Source organism: Schistocerca nitens, chromosome 2 (assembly GCF_023898315.1).
Source record: "Schistocerca nitens isolate TAMUIC-IGC-003100 chromosome 2, iqSchNite1.1, whole genome shotgun sequence".
Classification (NCBI taxonomy): Eukaryota; Metazoa; Arthropoda; class Insecta; order Orthoptera; family Acrididae; genus Schistocerca; species Schistocerca nitens.
In genome coordinates, this window is record NC_064615.1 from 816,065,336 (window position 1) to 816,085,311 (window position 19,976).

General features: G+C 38.7%; 1 non-coding gene across 1 annotated transcript; it reads right to left on the reverse strand.

The window, feature by feature from the left end:
• Positions 1–13,637: 13,637 nt before the first annotated feature.
• Positions 13,638–13,711, reverse strand: Trnas-uga (transfer RNA serine (anticodon UGA)). Its single transcript has one exon. It is a non-coding gene; the product is annotated as a tRNA-Ser (tRNA).
• Positions 13,712–19,976: the final 6,265 nt, after the last annotated feature.

Below are 19,976 nucleotides of genomic sequence, written 5' to 3' on the forward strand. Positions count from 1 at the left end.
TTGCGTTTGTCTGACGTGGACCCAGAAGTTTGCTCACTTGAGGGGGGCAAAAAATTATCCCGAGAGTATTCCTTTTAAAATTTCTCTGGTTGCGTCACAGATTACTTCACTGGTATGGGTTAAGGTAGTTTGGCGTGCTGAGCAACTGTAGTGGGCGGAGGTGAGGATGTCACATTAGCATTACGCGATTTCATAACAGTAGCACTGAACTAGAGGTCACAGGTCTGCGTGGCCATATCATTCGTGGGTCATGACATAGCAGCAACGATACAGCAACTGCAGGATAGTGGTGTGCAAGGCCTTCGGCTTTAACATTTTACAAGCGACATGGAAGAGTATCTTTTCCTTCACCGGGATCTCCTGAACGGCTTGCTCATCAGGGTACAAGGGCATTCGCAGGATGAAGCGGCATAGTTGCCATTGCAGTTTATGCAGTGGGGAGGAGGTGGGCAATCTCCCTCATGAACATCCTTGCCTCAAGTTACACATTTGGCTGTGTTTTAGAGGACATACCAGTATGGTTATTACGCTGACACTGGTACAACTCATGGGGGTTTGGTATGTAGGGTCTCACGTTGTTGACGTCATAGCTTACCTTGATCTTCGATGGAAGCTCCACTCAATCAAACGTTAAAAAAAGGATGCGGGTTGACACGAATTCTACATCAACTCTCTTCATAACCCAATGAACTGCTGTTATGTCCTGATGAGAGAGACAATGTTGTATATCTCCCTTAGTCATAACATCAAGCAGCCGAGTGTATATGATACCAAGTGAAGAATTCATTGTTCCATGAGCCTCTTTTCGAACAGGGTAACCGTGGAGGAGCGGGCTTTAAGCAGTTTTTGGGCTTGAAAGGCACTGCATGTCTCTCTGGCAGCAAAGTTCCATTGCGTAAGCGAGTGCCGGACTTTAGTGGACCTGCAACTGTGTCCACACCTTTCTGAATGACGAACGCGTTCACTGTACAAAAGTTCCGACCTTCTTCTGTGCGTGACACCACGAGGTAGCGCAGCGCAGTGGAAGATTCGTCGTGTTTTTGGCCTCATTCTATTTCCGTTTATTAGACGGAGGTTGTGTCGATGGAGCTGATGTAGCGGGTGAATCCCCCATGTCTACCAGCGTATCCAGCAGCATGCTCCTTCCTTCTGGAGAGCCCTACAGAGGGGACCACACCCGCCTTAGTGATTCTTCACACCTCAGGTCATACCTGCCGAACTCCAGACCGAGGAACCAATCGGAAATTGCTAAGGTAATGACTCAGACAGCACCTCTCCCTGGACCTGGCCTTTACCAGGGGGCTACGCGCATCAAAGGTATGAGCCGGCCTTCAAGTACGCACAGGGAGGAGGAAAGACAAAAAGGGGGACCTCAATTTCCGAAACGGAGGAAGAACAGAAGAAATCAGAACAAGAAAGAAGACAAAAGTAATACTTTCATATGTTTCGGTTACCCAATTTTACACAAGACCTGGTTCTCAAGGTTGGAAAGAAAGAATGGTAGTGGGACAGACATACACCATGGCAAACGAAGGCGTACTGCAAAGACAAGGGCCTCATAAGGGCCAAGCACGTTCTCACAAAAGAGTTGTGAGTTTCCTGGGAGGTTAAGTAGGTTGAAAAAATCTACTTGACTAAGGTTCAACGTGTTACAACGAAGATTCGTAATCAGATAATTTGTGATTTCGCATTTTTTCAGTTGGAACAATGAGAGAGAGAGAAAGAGGGGCTATGATTGCAGCAGGTGCATGCACATTTATCGCTATCATTCACATTTCTGTTATCCTAATCATTTCAGTAATTGATTGGAGAGCACGTGCAATTATTGTATAACTGGGCCACTAAGTGGAGTCATTCGCACATGATCTTAAAAATGAATGTCATCTACAACATCCATTATGGCATCGTTCGCATTGTATACAAGACAGTACCGTTATTATGTGCCCTTCCTATATTGTTCCTCTCACTAGCTTACATGAAAAGCTGCATTAATCGCAAGCATTTTTCCTTCCTATTTGTTCTTGGTGTCAGACTGTAATCTCTCCTTCCGATAAAGCTGGAGTAACAGATCATTTGCAGCATAAGTTACTCAATAACTAAAGTAAATCGGTGCTCTGAAACCATACATATGACAATGGTCCATAGTTCGTGGAAAATGATGTCAACTGCTCATCAAACGAAAGTATAGGCCAAACACTATATTTAATAATGAAGGGAGAACTACTGCCCAGCTTGATGAGGGAGAACGTCGACTAGTCCTAGCAAAGGAGATTTTTTACTGAATAACGAAGGGCAGCAGTCAAGAGAAAATTTAAAAAGGAGGCTGCACAAAAGCCGTCTGCTGAAAGACTAAAGCTTAAAATGCCAAAATGGAAACTGGGTTCTAGCGAGAAATCATAAAAAATGTAGTGAGGAAGCAGGAGAGACCAAAAATTGACTTAATACACGTGATCCATATCCGTTCTTTCGGCACACATATTTCAGATGATTATTTCCGAAACCCAAGTAGTTCGCCGGCCGGAGTGGCCGAGCGGTTCTAGGCACTACAGTCTGGAACCGCGCGACCGCTACGGTCGCAGGTTTGAAACCTGCCTCGGACATGGATGTGTTTGATGTCCTTAGGTTAGTTAGGTTTAAGTAGTTCTAAGTTCTAGGGGACTAATGACCTCAACAGTTAAGTCCCATAGTGCTCAGAGCCATTTGAACCATTTGAACCCAAGTGGTTCTCGTCAGCGTTCTCCAAGAAACGTGAAAATGATAAACATTTGGGTGATGAGCCACAGACTGCATTCCTTCCTTTCTGCGGCGCTATATCCAAATAAATAGGCAGAGTCCGAGGCAGACATCAGATCTATTTTCCGACCTCCCAAGAAGATAAAGCAAATGCTACATCCTGTTAAGGACAGTCTCAGGATTCCTGGGATTTACAAAATTGCGGAAGTAATTACATCGATCAGTCCATCCGCACCGTTTCCGACCGCTATGCAGAACATCAAGGGCATATTAAAAATCGGCAACTGTAGAAATCTGCAGCTGCTGGGCACAGCTTCACAAACAAACAAAAAATATTATTTGACAAAATAGCATGCTGGGACTTTACAACGTAAGAGGCTGTATAAACAATAATGTATGAGAAAACCTTTAACTGTGGCGGCGGGTGTAATCTTAGCGGAGCATGGAAGCGAGCTATCGATGCAGAGAAGAGCCAGAGATATCGTCACAATGTTCACGCTACGGCGGGAGCGATGGAGCTAGTGTAGACGTTCACACCATCTGCGACAGCAGGACGCAACTACTGACCAATCAGAAGCCGTCTTTGAGCTATATAAGGTAACCACAGCAGCAATTTTGACAGTCAGTTGTTTCTGACGAAGGCGATCGTGGAATTCATTGAAAGCTCAGGGGTTTTACCTTGAGCTGATGCGGCAAAAAGTCCAAGAATGTTTTCTACAATTATAGAATTGTCTACCCATGCTTGAAAAATTTTAATTTACTCCAAATAACTCTGATGAACTAGATTCACAACCACCAATAATTGATGAATTGTAAAAGAATCAGTTCAGAATTAAAATATAATGAAACATTAGATGAAAATAGTAACCAAACTATTGAATAAAGATAACAAAAATGCCAGGAATTGTCTCCAATGAGTCTTCAATAAAATTTGGGAAGAATAAGAGATCCTAGCAATGTGGAGAAGAGTCCTCATCCACCCTCTTCACATAAAAGGCTTCAAAAGAGACCCAAATAATTAAAGAAAAATATCATTGCTGGATGCAACATAAGATTCTTTCAAAAGTCCTTTGAAATGGGCCACAGGTGCTATTCGATCCATAACTGGTGGAGTATCATGAAGGGTACAGAAAGGGTGGATAATTCCCTGAACAAATTCTAAACCTCAAAAATAATGTGGTATATCAAAAATCAAGGACACAGACATGCATTATTTCCCTTATTGATTTCAAAACTACAGGTGATACAATTGATAGAGAATTTTTATTATCAATAACAAGCAGATGACCTGGACCTCTCTCCTGAAACAATGGTAGGATGCATACGAACAACACCTTGAACTAGAGAAACAAGCTGCTAAAATTGGTCTTAAAATTACCTTTGAAAAAACTTAAGTCATGACAAACAACAAACAGCCAATTAAAAACCTCAATGTACAGAAACAGAAAAAAGAACAAGTACAAGACCTGAAATTCCTGGGGGAATGGATTACGTGGAACGCAACAGAATGCAAATCATTAGAATCCAAGAAAAAACCTTGAACTGGTTTTCTACTTGACAAAAGAGATAACAACAACAAGTTCCTTTCATGGCAGTCCAGATTTAAACACTGCAAAACAGTGATAGATGCAGAGGCACTGAATGCAGCAGAAACCTTAAACATGAATCACATAGGCAAGATAGAGCCATTAGAAACAAAAATTTAAAAAATCTTAGGAACAAAAATTCATGGTAATACAATAACATATATTAGTATATATCAAGAACGAAGCTCTCTGGAAAAAAAATAGAAGAGCTCTCACATACTATGCGAAAAAGAAGGCTACATTTTTACAGACCTGTTCTCAGAATAAACTCCGATAGACTAACTAAACGAATATTTTATTTGTTACATAACTGCATAACGAAACCTAATTGGTTTGCAGAAGTTGATAAAATCTAAGATGACTAAAAACTACCGGAAAGTCAGTATTAGATATAACAGCTGAAATAAGTACCAAAGTTTGAAAAAAGGTTCCAAAACAAATTTAAAATACGGTCGAAAGCCATGATCTTGGAAGAGGAGAGAAGACAAGGTCAGAGAGAATTAAGAAATACTGGGCACAAATAGAGGAACGACAGACAAAGAAATCCTTTAGAGAGGATGAAAAAGGATAAGAAGAAGAAAATGGCAATATCTGAAGTAGTTTGTAAATATTGAGCTGATGGAATTACATTTTCCTTGAGACATATGAGTGTCTGAAACTTCCTGGCAGATTAAAACTGTGTGCTGGACCGAGACTCGAACTCGGGACTTTTTCCTTTAGCTGGAAAGTGCCCTACCAACTTAGCTACCCAAGCACGACCCACGCCCCGTCCTCACAGATTTATTTCTGCCAGTCCCTCGTCTCCTACCTTCCATTGTCGAAGATAAACTTGAGACTCACAGGTATCAAAGGAACTGTAGTTACATCAGATCAACAGATCGCCTACACCTGTAGTAGAGGCAGGATTTCCCCATTACACACCAGCCTGGGATGCTCTTCACATACCGGAGAGCCTCGGCAATGCTGGTGATTTAAGGAGGAAAACAGGCTGAAGTCGTGAACTGGAGTTTGTGTTTGGGAGGGCACTGGATATGGTAGTCCGTGCAGCTGTGTTATGTGTCCTTCTATGGTGGACTAATGTTCAGCACATGTGTCTAGTAAGGGAGACAACTGTGTTCAAGTCCTGTCAGTGGTACAAATTTTAATTCGTTTCTTCAGCTTCTTTCATTATCGAAGTTTGTAAATAATTCCATTTGCAGGAGCTCAGATTCACGCACAGATAATGAATATAGATTTTTTTATACATAAAACCATAGGCAATAGCATCAATACTTCGAAAGCCTGGCCCTATTCTAAACTTCGTTGAAACTGCTGTGAAGTATAAATTAATCAATAAATGGCAGTATTTCACTTTGTTTCATTCATTCTTAATTCCATGCCAAGAAACATGCTAAATACCTTACCACCAGACTCAGTAGTTACATAAACACAAGGCATTGTGATTTCCTGTTTGTACTTGTTTTTATCAGAAGATGGACCATTGTACAGAAGCTAGAAAATCTGACAGGGGAATGCAGAGGCTCAATCTACATGCAGTAGTTGTCAGTGAAGGGAAGTGTAAATAAGTCAAGGATTTCTGCTCAGATGAGTATAGGGAAGTAATAATAGCAGCAGAAATCGGTATAACGGGAGTAGGATTCGTTATGAATACGAACGTAGGGCAGAGAGTGTATTACTGTGAACAGTTCAGTGGCAGGGTTCTTCTTATCAGAATCGACAGCAAACCAACCCGACAACGATAGTTCAGGTATACATGCTGATGTCGCAAGCTGAAGATGAAAAGATTGAGAATGTATATGAGGATATTGGAAGCGTAATACAGTACATAAAGGGAGACAAAAATCTAATAGTCATGGGGGACGGAATGCTGTTGTAGGGGAAGGAGTAGAAGGAAAAGTTATAGGGTAATATGGGCTTGGGACAAGGAACGAGAGAGGAGAAAGACTAAATGAGTTCTGAAACTAATTTCAGCTAGTAATAGTGAATACTCTGTTCAAGAATCATGAGAGGAGGAGGTATACTTAGAAAAGACCGGTTGATACTTGAAGATTTCATTAGATTACATCATGCTCAGACAGAGATTCCGAAATCAGATACTGAATTGTAACACATACCCAGGAGCAGATATAGACTCAGATCACAATGTAGTAGCGATGAATAGTAGGCTGAAGTCTAAGAAGTTGGTCAGGAAGAATCAATATGCAAGGAAGTGGGATACAGAGCTAATAAGGAATGACCAGATTCGCTTGAGGTTCTCTAAGGCTATAGATACAGAAATAAGGAATAGCTCAGCAGGCAGTACAGTTGAAGAGGAACGGACATCTCTAATAAGGGCAATCATATAAGTTGGAAAGGAAAACAAAGGTACAAAGTAGCGAAATGCGAAGAAACCATTATTAACAGAAGAAATACTTCGGTTGATCGATGAAAGAAAGAAGTACAAAAATGTTCAGGGAAATTAAGGAATACAGAAATAAAAGTCACTGGGAAATGAAACGAATAGGAAGTGGAGAGAAGCTAAGACGAAATGGCTGCATGAAAAATGTCCAGAAATCGAAAAAGAAATTATTCTCTTAAGAACTGACTTAGCTCATAGAAAAGTCGAAATAACCTTCGATGAAATTAAAACCAACGATGGCAACGCTATGAGAGCAATTGGAATTCCGCTGTTAAATGCAGAGGAGAGAGGGGATATGTGGAAAGAGTACATTGAAGGCCTCTATCGGGGGAAGATTTGCCTGATGTGAAAGAACAAGAAACAGGAATCGATTTAGAAGAGAAATGAGATCCAGTATTAGAATCAGAATTTAAAAAAGCTTTGGAGGACTTAAGAGCAAATAACGCAAAAAGGATGGATAAACTTCCATTAAAATTTCTAAAATCGTTGGGGGGTGTGTTAACAAACGACTGTCCACGTTGGTGTGTAGACTGTATGAGCATGGTGACATACCATCTGACTTTCGAGAAAATATCATCCACACAATTCTGAAGACTACGAGGGCTGAAAAGTACGAGAATTATGGCACAATCAGCTTAGTAACTCATGCATCCAAATTGCTATCAACAATAACATACTGAAGAATGGAAAGGATAATTGAGGATACTTTACATGACGATCAGTTGGCTTTAGAAAAGGTAAATGTATTAGAGAGGAAAATCTGACGTTGAAGTTCTTAACGTAAGCAAGACTAAATAACTGGTAAAAGCATTCGACAGTTTAAAGTGGTGCAAGAGGTTAGAAATTTTGAGAAAAAATATAAGCTATAGGGAGAGACAGGTAATATGCAATATGAACAAGAGCCAAGTGGGAACACTAAGAGTGGAAGACCAAGAACGAAGTGCTCAGATTAAAAAGGATGCAAGACAGGGATGTAATCTTTCACCCCTGCTGTTCAATCTATACGTCGAAGAAGCAGTCATGGAAGTAGAACAAAGGTTCAAGAGTGGAATTAAAATTCAAGGTGAAAGAATATCAGTGATATGATTCGCTGATGATATTCTTATCCTCAGTGAAAGTGAAAAAGAATTACATGATATGCTGAATAGAACGAAGAATCTAGTAATTGACTGAGAGTAAATCGAGAAAAGACGAAAGTAATGAGAAGCTACGGAAATGAGAATAGCGCGAAACTTAACATAGGAGTGATGGTCACATAGTAGATGGTCATATAGCAGATGAAGTTTGCTACCTAGGCAGTAAAATAACCATTGATGGACAGAGCAAGAAGTATATCTAAAGCAGACTAGTGCTGGCAAAAAGGACGTTTCTGGCCAGGAGAAGTCTATCAGCCATAGGCCCTAAATTTCTGAGAATGTACGTTTGAAATATGGACTGTAGGAAAACCGGAAGAGAAAAGAATCGAAGCTTTTGAGATGCAGCCCTATAGACGAATTTTAAAAGTTAGGTGGACTAATAAGGTTAGGAACGAGGAGGTTCTGCACATAACAGGAAAGGAACACAATATGTGGAAAACACCGAGAAGGAAAATCGACAGGATGATAGGACATCTGTTAAGACATCATAGAATGACTTCTGTAGTACCAGAGGGAGCTGTAGAGGGCAAATCTGTAGAGGAAGACAGAGAGTGGACTACATTCAGCAGATAATTGAGGATGTAGGTTGCAAGTGCTACTATAAGATTGGCATAGGAGAGGAATTCGTAGTGGGCAGCCTCAAGCCAGTCAGAAGACTGGTGACTCAAACAACAGACAAGGAACATTAGCCTTGTATTGAATTACTTTAGTTAAACTGCAGGGAGTGAACAGGGAGCATCCTGAATGATTATTGCTGTTGGTGGCACACGGGCAACCATATCCGGTGGCAAGCCCCCACCACCCCTTCCCATAGCTCTCAAGGAAAGGAAAAAACATAGTATAGCCCATGTTTTCCGTTCAAGAAAATTGTGTTTTTTAACATTTTAACAGGTTGGGAACTGTTACTTTTTATGGCTACTTAAAAGTCGCCGTTTGTCTTCCAAAACATCAAAAATACTCCATACCCCTCTAGGTGGACGATCACCTCTCCCCCACAAACTATTGTAAGGCTGCCCTTACAGTGGCAGTAGGCAGTCATTTTAGTGAACATCGGAGATATTAGAGAATTTGAAAGAATATTGCTGGATTCTTAGGCTGTCAGTCAGTAACACTATATCAGATTATTGTATTACTACCTGAGTTTAACAGCGTTATCTGCTCTTGACAGTGGCAGAGACAATAATTTAAATGAAATTGAGTGGTATATCACTATCATTATTCAAGACTTTTCTAAAGTGTTTGATGGAAGCGTTATTTGGATAGACAATAAAGGAAAATATTTCAGACAAATGCAATAATTATTCCTCATTGTAACCATATGAACTTCTACAAAATTTAATCGAGGACTTTACTTCGTTTACAGCTCCACGTACTGGTTTTCCGCCATTATATGCATCATTGAATGCAACACAATAATCTAAGTTTTGATACGAAAAATCACATATATTTCTGCACATAAAATTTTGAAATAAAGAAAAATCATTTACAAAAGATGTAACTCCATGCTTAGAATCAAACTTGACATGAAAGTTTTTCAAGTTTCAGAAGTCATGTTTGACTCATCTAGGACTGGAAATAATTAACGTTTCTCAGTCCTTGTCTTGCTTCCTTCTTCCTTTTTCTCTCTTTCTGTATTTATTTTGGTATGGCTATCAGGAAACAAAAAGAAACAAATATGTGAGACATGCTATAAATTTTTTCAGTATTCATTTTTCACAGATATTTCATCCTAGAAAAACGATTGTAGCTTAACAATTTTATTTCTTTCCATTTATTATATTTAATGTGATATTAAATGAATTATCTATGCAGAATAATCTCTTTTTTGAATCTTGTGCGCTAACTGGCTACCAGCAGTTTGTCTTCATTTCCAAATATAATTCAGTAGCTTTATTTAATTCCACTGACATATGATGGTAACTAAACCATAGCTCTCTCACAGAAGGAGCAGTACACACATCATAGCTTATTTTCTTGATATCACAAAACAAATTTTTTTTATAATTTCTTGATTTTATGTTTTCCATGAGTACAAACACACTCAAACCTGAAATCCTGATTTGACAGTTCAGTTGTTACTTCATATAACAAGAGCATCTGATAATGTAATAGGTATACTATGCCTGTCTGAGCATCACATTGTGTCTGATATGGAAAAGGTAAATATCAGTGGTTATAAACTAGCTGCACATATGAGTAGAGAGAATAAGGTTGGAGGAGGAGTTGCCATATAAGTCAAAATTTACCACTGTGTAGAAAGCTAAGATACAAAAAAGTTTTGTCTAGAGAAACATATAGAAGCAGGTGCCTGTCAACTTAAACTGAAGGAGGGCTCTTTTAAAATTGTAATAGTGTATTGGTTCCCTTCAGGAAACTTTCATTTATTGCTGGAAAACTTGGATGCCTTGTTGTGTTATATGTCAGGTAGGGGAAAGCAAATTATTATTTGTGGGGACTTCAATGTCGATTCACTGAAAGAGTGTAGTAGGAAGAATGCCCGGAAGTCTTGCTCGGTTCTTTCAATTTGACATCTGTCATTAATTTTCCTACTTGGGTAGTAAAGGACAGCAGCACATTGATAGATAACACTTTTATAGACCAAGATAGGTTTAAAAACATTAATTCTTGTCCTGTTGAGAATGGGCTTTCTGATCATGATGCTCAGCTAGTTACAGTATATGACATAGCTCCATTCAGTAATTCAAAACTACCCTCCAAAGTTGTGTGTTCAATTAATGACTCAACAATTAGAAATTTCAGAGAAAATCTTCAGCAGTTAGACTGGGATGAGGTGTACAAGGAATCCAATGCCAATGTAAAATATAACTTATTACATGATACACTTGTAAGAGAATTTGAAAACTGTTTCCCCAAGAAAGTAGTTAAATCTAATTATAAGAAACCATGCAAAAAACCTTGGCTTACTAAAGGAATAAAAATGTCTTGTAACCACAAAAGGGAACTGTATCTAACAACAAGAAAGACTAATGACCCAGAAACAGCCAAATATTAGAAAAACTACTGTGCTACATTAAGAAAGGTTATTAGAAAGTCCAGAAGCATGTGCATCATGTCTGAGATTAATACCTCTGATAACAAAATCAAAACAATTTGGAATATTATTACAAGGGAGACAGGACAACCAAGAGCACAGGATGACAGCATTACCATCAAAGCGAATGGAAACTTGATAAAGAACAAGCTGGAAATCGAAAAAAATTTGAATAATCATTTTTTATATGTTGTAGATAAAATAGGATCTAAATGTTCATTAGAAGAAGCAAGGCAGTTAATGGAAGAGGCCTTACCCACACCATTTGATACAATTGAAATTCCACCCACCTCTCCTTCTGAAATTAGGAAGATAATAAAGACTCTCAAGAATAAAAGCTCACATGGAATTGATGGCATTTCCACCAGGATAATAAAAGCTTGTTCCCAAGAAATAAGTGGGATTTTTAGCCATATATGTAATAGCTCTTTCAAGCAGGGCATTTTCCCAGACTGACTGAAGTATGCCATTGTTAAACCGCTGCATAAAAAAGGGGATATGACTGATGTCAACAGCTACTGCCCATCTCTCTTCTGACTGCCTAATCCAAAATTCTTGAAAAAGTAATGCAATGTAGAGTAGCTTCTTACCTTTGTAAAAATAAAGTTTTAACAAAATGTCAGTTTGGTTTCCAGAAGAGTTTCTCAACAGAAAATAATATATATACTTTCACTAATGAAATATTAAATGCTCTGAGTAACCGGAAGTCACCCGTTGGGATTTTTTTTAGCTATCAAAGGCTTTTGATTGTGTAAATCATGGAATAATTCTAGATAAGCTCAAGTACTGTGGTATGAATGAGACAGGGCTCAAACGGTTTAAATCATACCTAACTGAAAGAGTGCTGAAAGTTGAAATAAACAGTTCACATAATATGCAACAAACTGGTGATTTCTCAAACTGGGGAACAATCAAGAATGGGGTGCCACAAGGTTCAGTCTTGGGTCCTCTGCTGTTCTTAATCTATATTAATGACTTGCCATTCCATATTCACGAAGATGCAAAGCTGCTACTTTTTGCCGATGATACAAGTATAGCTATCACACCACACAGTCAAGAATTAACTGGTGAAATTGTAAACAATGTTTTTCAGAAAATCTTTAAGTGGTTCTCTGCAAATGGGCTCTCATTAAATTTTGACAAAACACAGCATATACAGTTCCACACAGTAAATGGAACGACCCCATTAATAAATATAGACTTCGATCAAAAATCGTTAGCTAAGGTAGAGTATTCAAAATTTCTAGGTGTATGCATTGATGAGGGGTTGAACTGGAAAAAACACACTGAGGATCTGCTGAAACGTTTGAGTTCAGCTACTTATGCTGTTAGGGTCATTGCAAATTCTGGCGATATACATCTGAGTAAATTAGCTTACCACTCCTATTTTCATTCTCTGCTTTCGTATGGCATCATTGCAAATTCTGGCGATATACATCTTAGTAAATTAGCTTACCACGCCTATTTTCATTCTCTGCTTTCGTATGGCATCATATTCTGGGGTAACTCATCATTGAGTAAAAGAGTGTTCATTGCACAAAAGCGTGTAATCAGAATAATTGCTAGAGCTCATCCAAGATCATCCTGCACACACTTATTTAAAGAGCTAGAAATCTTCATTATAGCCTCACAATATATATTCACTAATGAAATTTGTTATTAACAATCCGAACGAATTCAAAACTAATAGCAGTGTACATGGCTACAACACTAAGAGAAAGGATGATCTTCACTGCTCAAGGTTAAATCTAACTTATGCTGCCACAAAAGTCTTTGGTCACTTACCTCATAGCATCAAAATTGTGGCAGATAGCCATATAGCATTTAAAAGGAAATTAAAAGATTTTCTTAATGGAAACTCCTTCCACTCATTAGATGAATTTTTGGATGTAGTAATTGTGTAATTTCCCAACCCCCATACTAAAAAAGAAATTTAAAAAAAATAAAAATATTGAGTGTCATGTAATATTTTGTCTAACGTAATATCGTGTATAGAAACCTTTCATTAACCTGACACGTTCCACATCATTATGAATTGTGGTATTCATGATCTTTGGAACAAGTACTAATCTAATCTAATCTAATATAATCTAATCTAGCACACGGGCAGTCAGAGTTCATACCATTCACAAGCTCATTACAACCCACAATAAGAATGACAAAAGATGGAAGAACTCCTTAAACAAGTCCTGGGACATGGACTTCCATCAACAGTAAAACATCTTGGCTAACATGACCAGGAAACACGTACAGAGATATCAAAATAATTAATAATGAAAACAACAATTTCGCAATAAAAACAGCAAAAATTTTAGCAAAACTGAAAGGGAGATTACATTATCTGCCTCTAAACAATTTACACACACAATGAGATTTTCACTCTGCAGCGGAGTGTGCGCTGATATGAAACTTCCTGGCAGATTAAAACTGTGTGCCCGACCGAGACTCGAACTCGGGACCTTTGCCTTTCGCGAGCAAGTGCTCTACCACTGAGCTAACGAAGCACGACTCACGACCGGTACTCACAGCTTTACTTCTGCCAGTACCTCGTCTCCTACCTTCCACACTTTGCAGAAGCTCTCCTGCGAACCTTGCAGAACTAGCACTCCTGAAAGAAAGGATATTGCGGAGACATGGCTTAGCCACAGCCTGGGGGATGTTTCCAGAATGAGAATTTTCACTCTGCAGCGGAGTGTGCGCTGATATGAAACTTCCTGACTGATTAAAACTGTGTGCCCGACCGAGACTCGAACTCGGGACCTTTGCCTTTCACGGGCAAGTGCTCTACCACTGAGCTACCGAAGCACGACTCACGACCGGTACTCACAGCTTTACTTCTGCCAGTACCTCGTCTCCTACCTTCCAAACTTTACAGAAGCTCTCCTGCCAACCTTGCAGAACTAGCACTCCTGAAAGAAAGGATATTGCGGAGACATGGCTTAGCCACAGCCTGGGGGATGTTTCCAGAATGAGATATTTCACTCTGCGGCGGAGTGTGCGCTGATATGAAACTTCCTGGCAGATTAAAACTGTGTGCCCGACCGAGACTCGAACTCGGGACCTTTGCCTTTCGCGGGCAAGTGCTCTACCACTGTTCTGGAAACATCCCCCAGGCTGTGGCTAAGCCATGTCTCCGCAATATCCTTTCTTTCAGGAGTGCTAGTTCTGCAAGGTTCGCAGGAGAGCTTCTGTAAAGTTTGGAAGGTAGGAGACGAGGTACTGGCAGAAGTAAAGCTGTGAGTACCGGTCGTGAGTCGTGCTTCGATAGCTCAGTGATAGAGCACTTGCCTGCGAAAGGCAAAGGTCCCGAGTTCGAGTCTCGGTCGGGCACACAGTTTTAATCTGCCAGGAAGTTTCAATTTACACACAATTTAGCCTCCCATTCATTCAGGCACCAGCAAAATCTCATAAATCCTCATCATTGATTCATATATTGCACATGTCTTCAACTTTATCACTTATTAATCATTAATTATCCCTAGAACACGTCTAAGGACTGAGTAACCTTTCCTCAACAACCACATAATTGTAACACTAGATACAGAACACTGTCATATCACAGATTATCTAAATTGTGTAACTCCTACCTAGTCCTTGGACTAAGGATGTTTAATAGGCTAAAGGTAGATTTTGAAGAATTGCCTGTAAATATTTTTAAAGCTGAATTGTATTAGCTACTAGTAAACAACCCTCTCGGCACAGCTGACAAAGTGCTTTCTAATATGTAGTTTCTAATTTTACCAATGTCATGTAAACTAAATTACACTTATGTAGTACATAATGTAGAAATGTATGCTTTTGACTTTGTCTATTGCTGTAAGAGCTGAATGACAATAAACTTTTATTGTTTTTATTATTATTATTATTTTGCTCTACAAAATTCTTCACCTGAGGGAACCCAATGAAATCACTGTACACTTTTTAGTAAGTCGCAAGGTAACTCACATTCCCCACCCAAAAAGGATCTATAACCACACATATTCCCATCTGAACAATCTTACAAACAAAGTATTCCATATGACTACGGTCTGGAGAAACTCACAATCAAGACACTTACTCAAACGTTACTGGGAGAGAAACCATTCCACAAGATCCTTCCAGGTACCATAAATCAGATAACTCTAATATCATTCATTACCATTTCATTTTAATTTATTATTTATGTATCGAATTTACCAGTTCGATTTAATATTCATATACCAAACTTTAATGTATGACACTGGGGTTGCCTAGAATTATCATAGTCTTAATTTCCGTTTATCATTGACCTAACATATTTTAACCTTTTCAAAACTTTCAACACCAAAGTGCACTGACAGCAAGGGATCTACTTGACACAGAAACAGTACAGAAGTAATTAACATTGCAGCAATCTGAAATATGAAACACTACTTTCGCAGCACGAGTCTTTGTGCTAGCCATGCCGACAATATACAAAATTAGTATATCCTCAAGCAGGTAAAATGCTATCCTCATGTTATAACCAGTTGTGTAAACCCACCCTCACAGTTTGCTCATACTGAGAAAATAACCACAGGATCAACAATGTTTCCTCCAACTCAAATACTCAGGTCACGCAGACAAAAAGACAAATAGTTACAGAATTCAAAAGTAACTTGACAGGATCAGAAACAGAGTAATAGTAACATTCAGTAGCTGAGTAACCATACATTGAGAACAGAAAACTTATGGCAAATTGTAAATATACATAGCAATGAAATGCTTCACTAAATGCACTATGCCATATAGTGCCTAAATGCATAGTTCAATACTGACTGGCCTCTGAGTAATGTCACTTACATAAATGTCAGTACAAAAAAAACACAATACCAAGAAAAGGCTAAACACACCTGGTATTCATATCTCTGCATCATCTTATATTGCTCATTAGTCCATAGAAAACACACACTTGTCAAAGTTCCTGAACCATAAAAATCAAAAATCATCATCCTGCATCAGATCATGTTACATAATAGCATTATAGTAAAAATATTCATCAAAATCACATTAATCAAAATGCACATGAAAAAACAAGTCTGTGGCAAGCTACCAAGATTTCAGTCACCATAAGGTTTAGCATTACATAGTCTTCAGACCAGGCAAAACAAAGAAAACCGCCTCATCATTGAAGAAATAAATACAGGAAAAAGCAGTATGTAAAACAGGTCTCACATGAGGCACATCCATTACAAACTTCCAACACCAATCATGTGATAAACCACTGTGCATATACCTCATCAATTACAACCTGAAGGACCATTAAACACTTTGTCATTAATAATCCTATGGGAAAACACTGTAAAGTTCCTCACATCATATATCCAACATTTACATAGAGAATAAGCACACAAAAACATTACAATTGCTTCACTAATATAGGAAAATCTTACTGTAAGAGAAGAAGAAGAAGAAGAAGAAGGAAAAAAAGAAGGAAGTAGTAGTAGCAGTAGTAGTAGCACTTTTATTCATCCATAGATCTGTTTAACAAGGATATTGGACATTCCTCATCCTGTATGTCAATTCTTACAGAAAAAATTCCATAAAACACAAAACTGAATACTGCACACTGGTTACAGTAATATCATCAGATCTTACGACATTACACTTACTTGCACTGAGGTCTGCCCTTAGCTCAGTCACCAAAACTAGAAATTTAAAACTAATCTTCTTCCACTGAGTAGCTACTTTTGCAGCTGAACAATCACATAAAGGAAATCACTGAGTGGAACATTTGGAAAACAATCAATCTTCACCTCACCAGCTCTCACATTTGTCACACCACCACTTTTCTCAGGAAAGTTGATTTATTATTCTACTCCCATCTGTAGTCATAAGTATACATTGTTGAACCTTTTTGATTATCTGGCTGCTTTGAAACCCTATCTTTTACTGAAACTGTACTTGGGAGACTTTCAGTACTACAGAGAGAGCTCCAAACACATCTGCTTTCTCTGAAATTTCATCTGCTTCCTCCTTACTTATGATTAATTTCCCTTTACCAATATTCCAGTCAGATTCCAAACCTTGTTTATTCTGCTAATCTCCAGTCACATTACTTTTCTGTGAGGAACCATGATCATATTTTACTCCCAACTCTTTGCTTATCAGTCCTGTGTGATCTCCAGATTCAGCCACAAGCTCTTCTTGAACAACTGTGTCCTCATTTTCTAATCTGTTGTTCTGTTCTTCACTAAGACGATCCTTTCTTTGGTGTTGCATTTCATCTGTCCATTCACTAAGCTGAGTGTTCATCCATTCACATTGTTACTTTAGTTCATTACTATCAGCTCTCATTTTTTATTTTAATTCAGTAGCATTAGACGCATTTGTCTATTGATTCATTTGTATGAATCTTCATTTGCTGTGTCAGTTGATCAGTGCTAGCCCTCTGCTCTTTAATATTAGCCTCTAGTTTTCCTTAAGATTCATATAGAACTTACATTTACTGGTAGCTTACATAGTGGCCAGTGTTAGTTCAGCCGTTACCATTTTCACGCAGATGAATTACAACAAGAGAACAAGAAATTTCTCTAACACTACCTTCTTACATCACACAAAATATAATGATTACTGTATAAATGTCAGACAATGAAGAAATAATGTACCACTGAATCACAAGGCTGTATGTATGCCATCACAAAAGAAAGAATACTAAATGACAGTACCAAATATTGATCTTCAGAACACATCATTTAACTCAATAATCTTAGACGAGTTCAAGCAAAGTTCTAGTGTCAAAGGCAAATCATAAATTTAGACATAAACAAAACAGGAAACCATCAATTCATCATCATCAATCGTCAGCTCCATAAGTATCTAAGCATGTGAAACAGCACCTAATAATTTAACACACAGGACACAAGAATTTTATCTATATCATCGTCAGACCACAGAAAAATTTCAAAGTCCAATGCGTTCCTAAAAATGTGAATAAATCAGGCAGATTGAATGACCTTGGTCTTCTGGAACATGGATGAAGTTGATTATACACTCCACTGCAGTAAAGTGTCAGTCATGACCCACCAAAGAAAAAAAGGATGAGAGGGCAATTTTAATACATTGCCCAGAAAACCAAGTCCTTACGAATGCCACTCATACTTGTATCTCTGATATTTAAAATCCGTTTACTACTTCACTGTCAAATTGGAGCCTGTTTCAGTATACAACACGAACACCAAAAGTGAACACCATCAAATTGTTTGAGACAGCCTGGTACTAGACAGGCAACAAACCTCGAGAACAATTAGCTGAATCAAAACAGTGATACCAAATTAATAGCAAAATTCCCATGGAAAAGTTCCTTACAGTAAAATGCATTAATTTCGCAGTGGAAAAGGAGCACCCACAAATAATTTCTGTCTTCATTTTAGATTTACGTTCAACATTTCCACTACAAAACAAGAGAGTAGACCATAATCACCAGTAAAACTTTAATTAAAATGTACTTCTCTCTGATAACAATAACACACAACCGTTCAACATAATCTCTAATGGAATGAACTGACTCTCAGAATCACAGTAGTTCAACTTGAATATCCACATAGCGCTGTCACTATGCAAACATTAATAAGTTCACCAAGTCATTCAATATCAATAATATTTCACCTTAAAATCCCACTTAAAGTGAATGTTAACCTCTACACAAAATCCACATGAAAATTTATAATGGAGCTAGTTGGGTTATTTCCAATGTTCTTCAGCAGGTGTCACGCTTTTCTACTGTTTTGTTTCATATCTGCATGAATCCTAAGATTGCACCGTTTTTCTTTCCTCGTATCTGATACGGCTAGCATCGTGTCTTCAGCAGCCTATTTGTTTATTTAGAACACGGATACTCTTCGAAAGGTGTTCACATTTATTCAGATGTGTCTTTGTGTCTTTGTCCAGTACTGATATAGAGGTTGTTCTACATCCTCGAGGTAAGTGCCTACATGAGATTCTTTTGACCAGTTTTATAAAGGACTCATATTTGTTTGGAGAAGGATCGAGATCAAGGATTTTGGTGTCAAGTTCCTCAGCAAGTTTATCCCACTGTGCTCATTTAAAGTAAAACCTTCTCTTGAAAGGGGTACACCTGGGTTTTATGACTGCTTCTACAGTGCTGATAATAGCTCGGTGTTGTGTCCTTGTAATTGGATTTCCCATTTCTTTATTCACTTAGTGGGCGACAGTTTCACTTGAAAAGATATTATCTGGCTTATACCCACAGCCCCGTCTTCCACTCTGGAAGGAGTATAGTAGCTTTGAATCATGTATCAGCTTCAGGCCTGTGTGTTCTACCCAGTTTTCAAGGTCCCCTCCACTTTGGTCAGTCTGTCTTTGACCCCATGGTTTAATGTAGAACTTAAAATCTCCCATGAAAAACTTCACTGGTTGCGAACAGAAATTATCTGGTTCCTTAAAACTATATACATTATTTGATGACTTATATGTGGAAGTAACTGTGCGAGACTCTGTTGCTACAGTCAGTATTTATGTGTCATTGTCTTCAGTTAAGTTTGCCGACAAAATATTCAGCCCTGGTTTAGCAAATATTACACTCCCACATTGCACACTAGGTCTTTCAATGATTAAGGTAATTACACTTATCTTTGGCCATCTGCCATTCGGGTCTCTGTGAGTTTCCAGGATGAGTAGGAGGTCACAGTTTTTTGTCTTATACATACTGGATAGTAGTATTTCCTTCTCTATTGATATTCCTTCAAGTATGAACTCTAAAGTTTGGAGGTAGGTAGGAGACGAGGTACTGGCAGAAGTGAAGCTGTGAGGACAGGGCATGAGTCGTGCCTGGGTATACTCAGATGGTAGAGCACTTGCAAGCGAAAGGCAAAGGTGTTCGAGTCTCGGTCCAGCACACAGTTTTAATCTGCCAGGAAGTTAAATATCAGCGCACACTCCGCTGCAGAGTGAAAATCTAATTATGGAAACATCGCCCAGACTGTGGCTAAGCCATATCTTTTCTTTCAGGAGTGCTAGCTCTGCAAGGTTCGCAGGAGAGCTTGTGTAAAGTTTGGAAGGTAGGAGACGAGGTACTGGCAGAAGTGAAGCTGTGAGGAAGGGGCGTGAGTCGT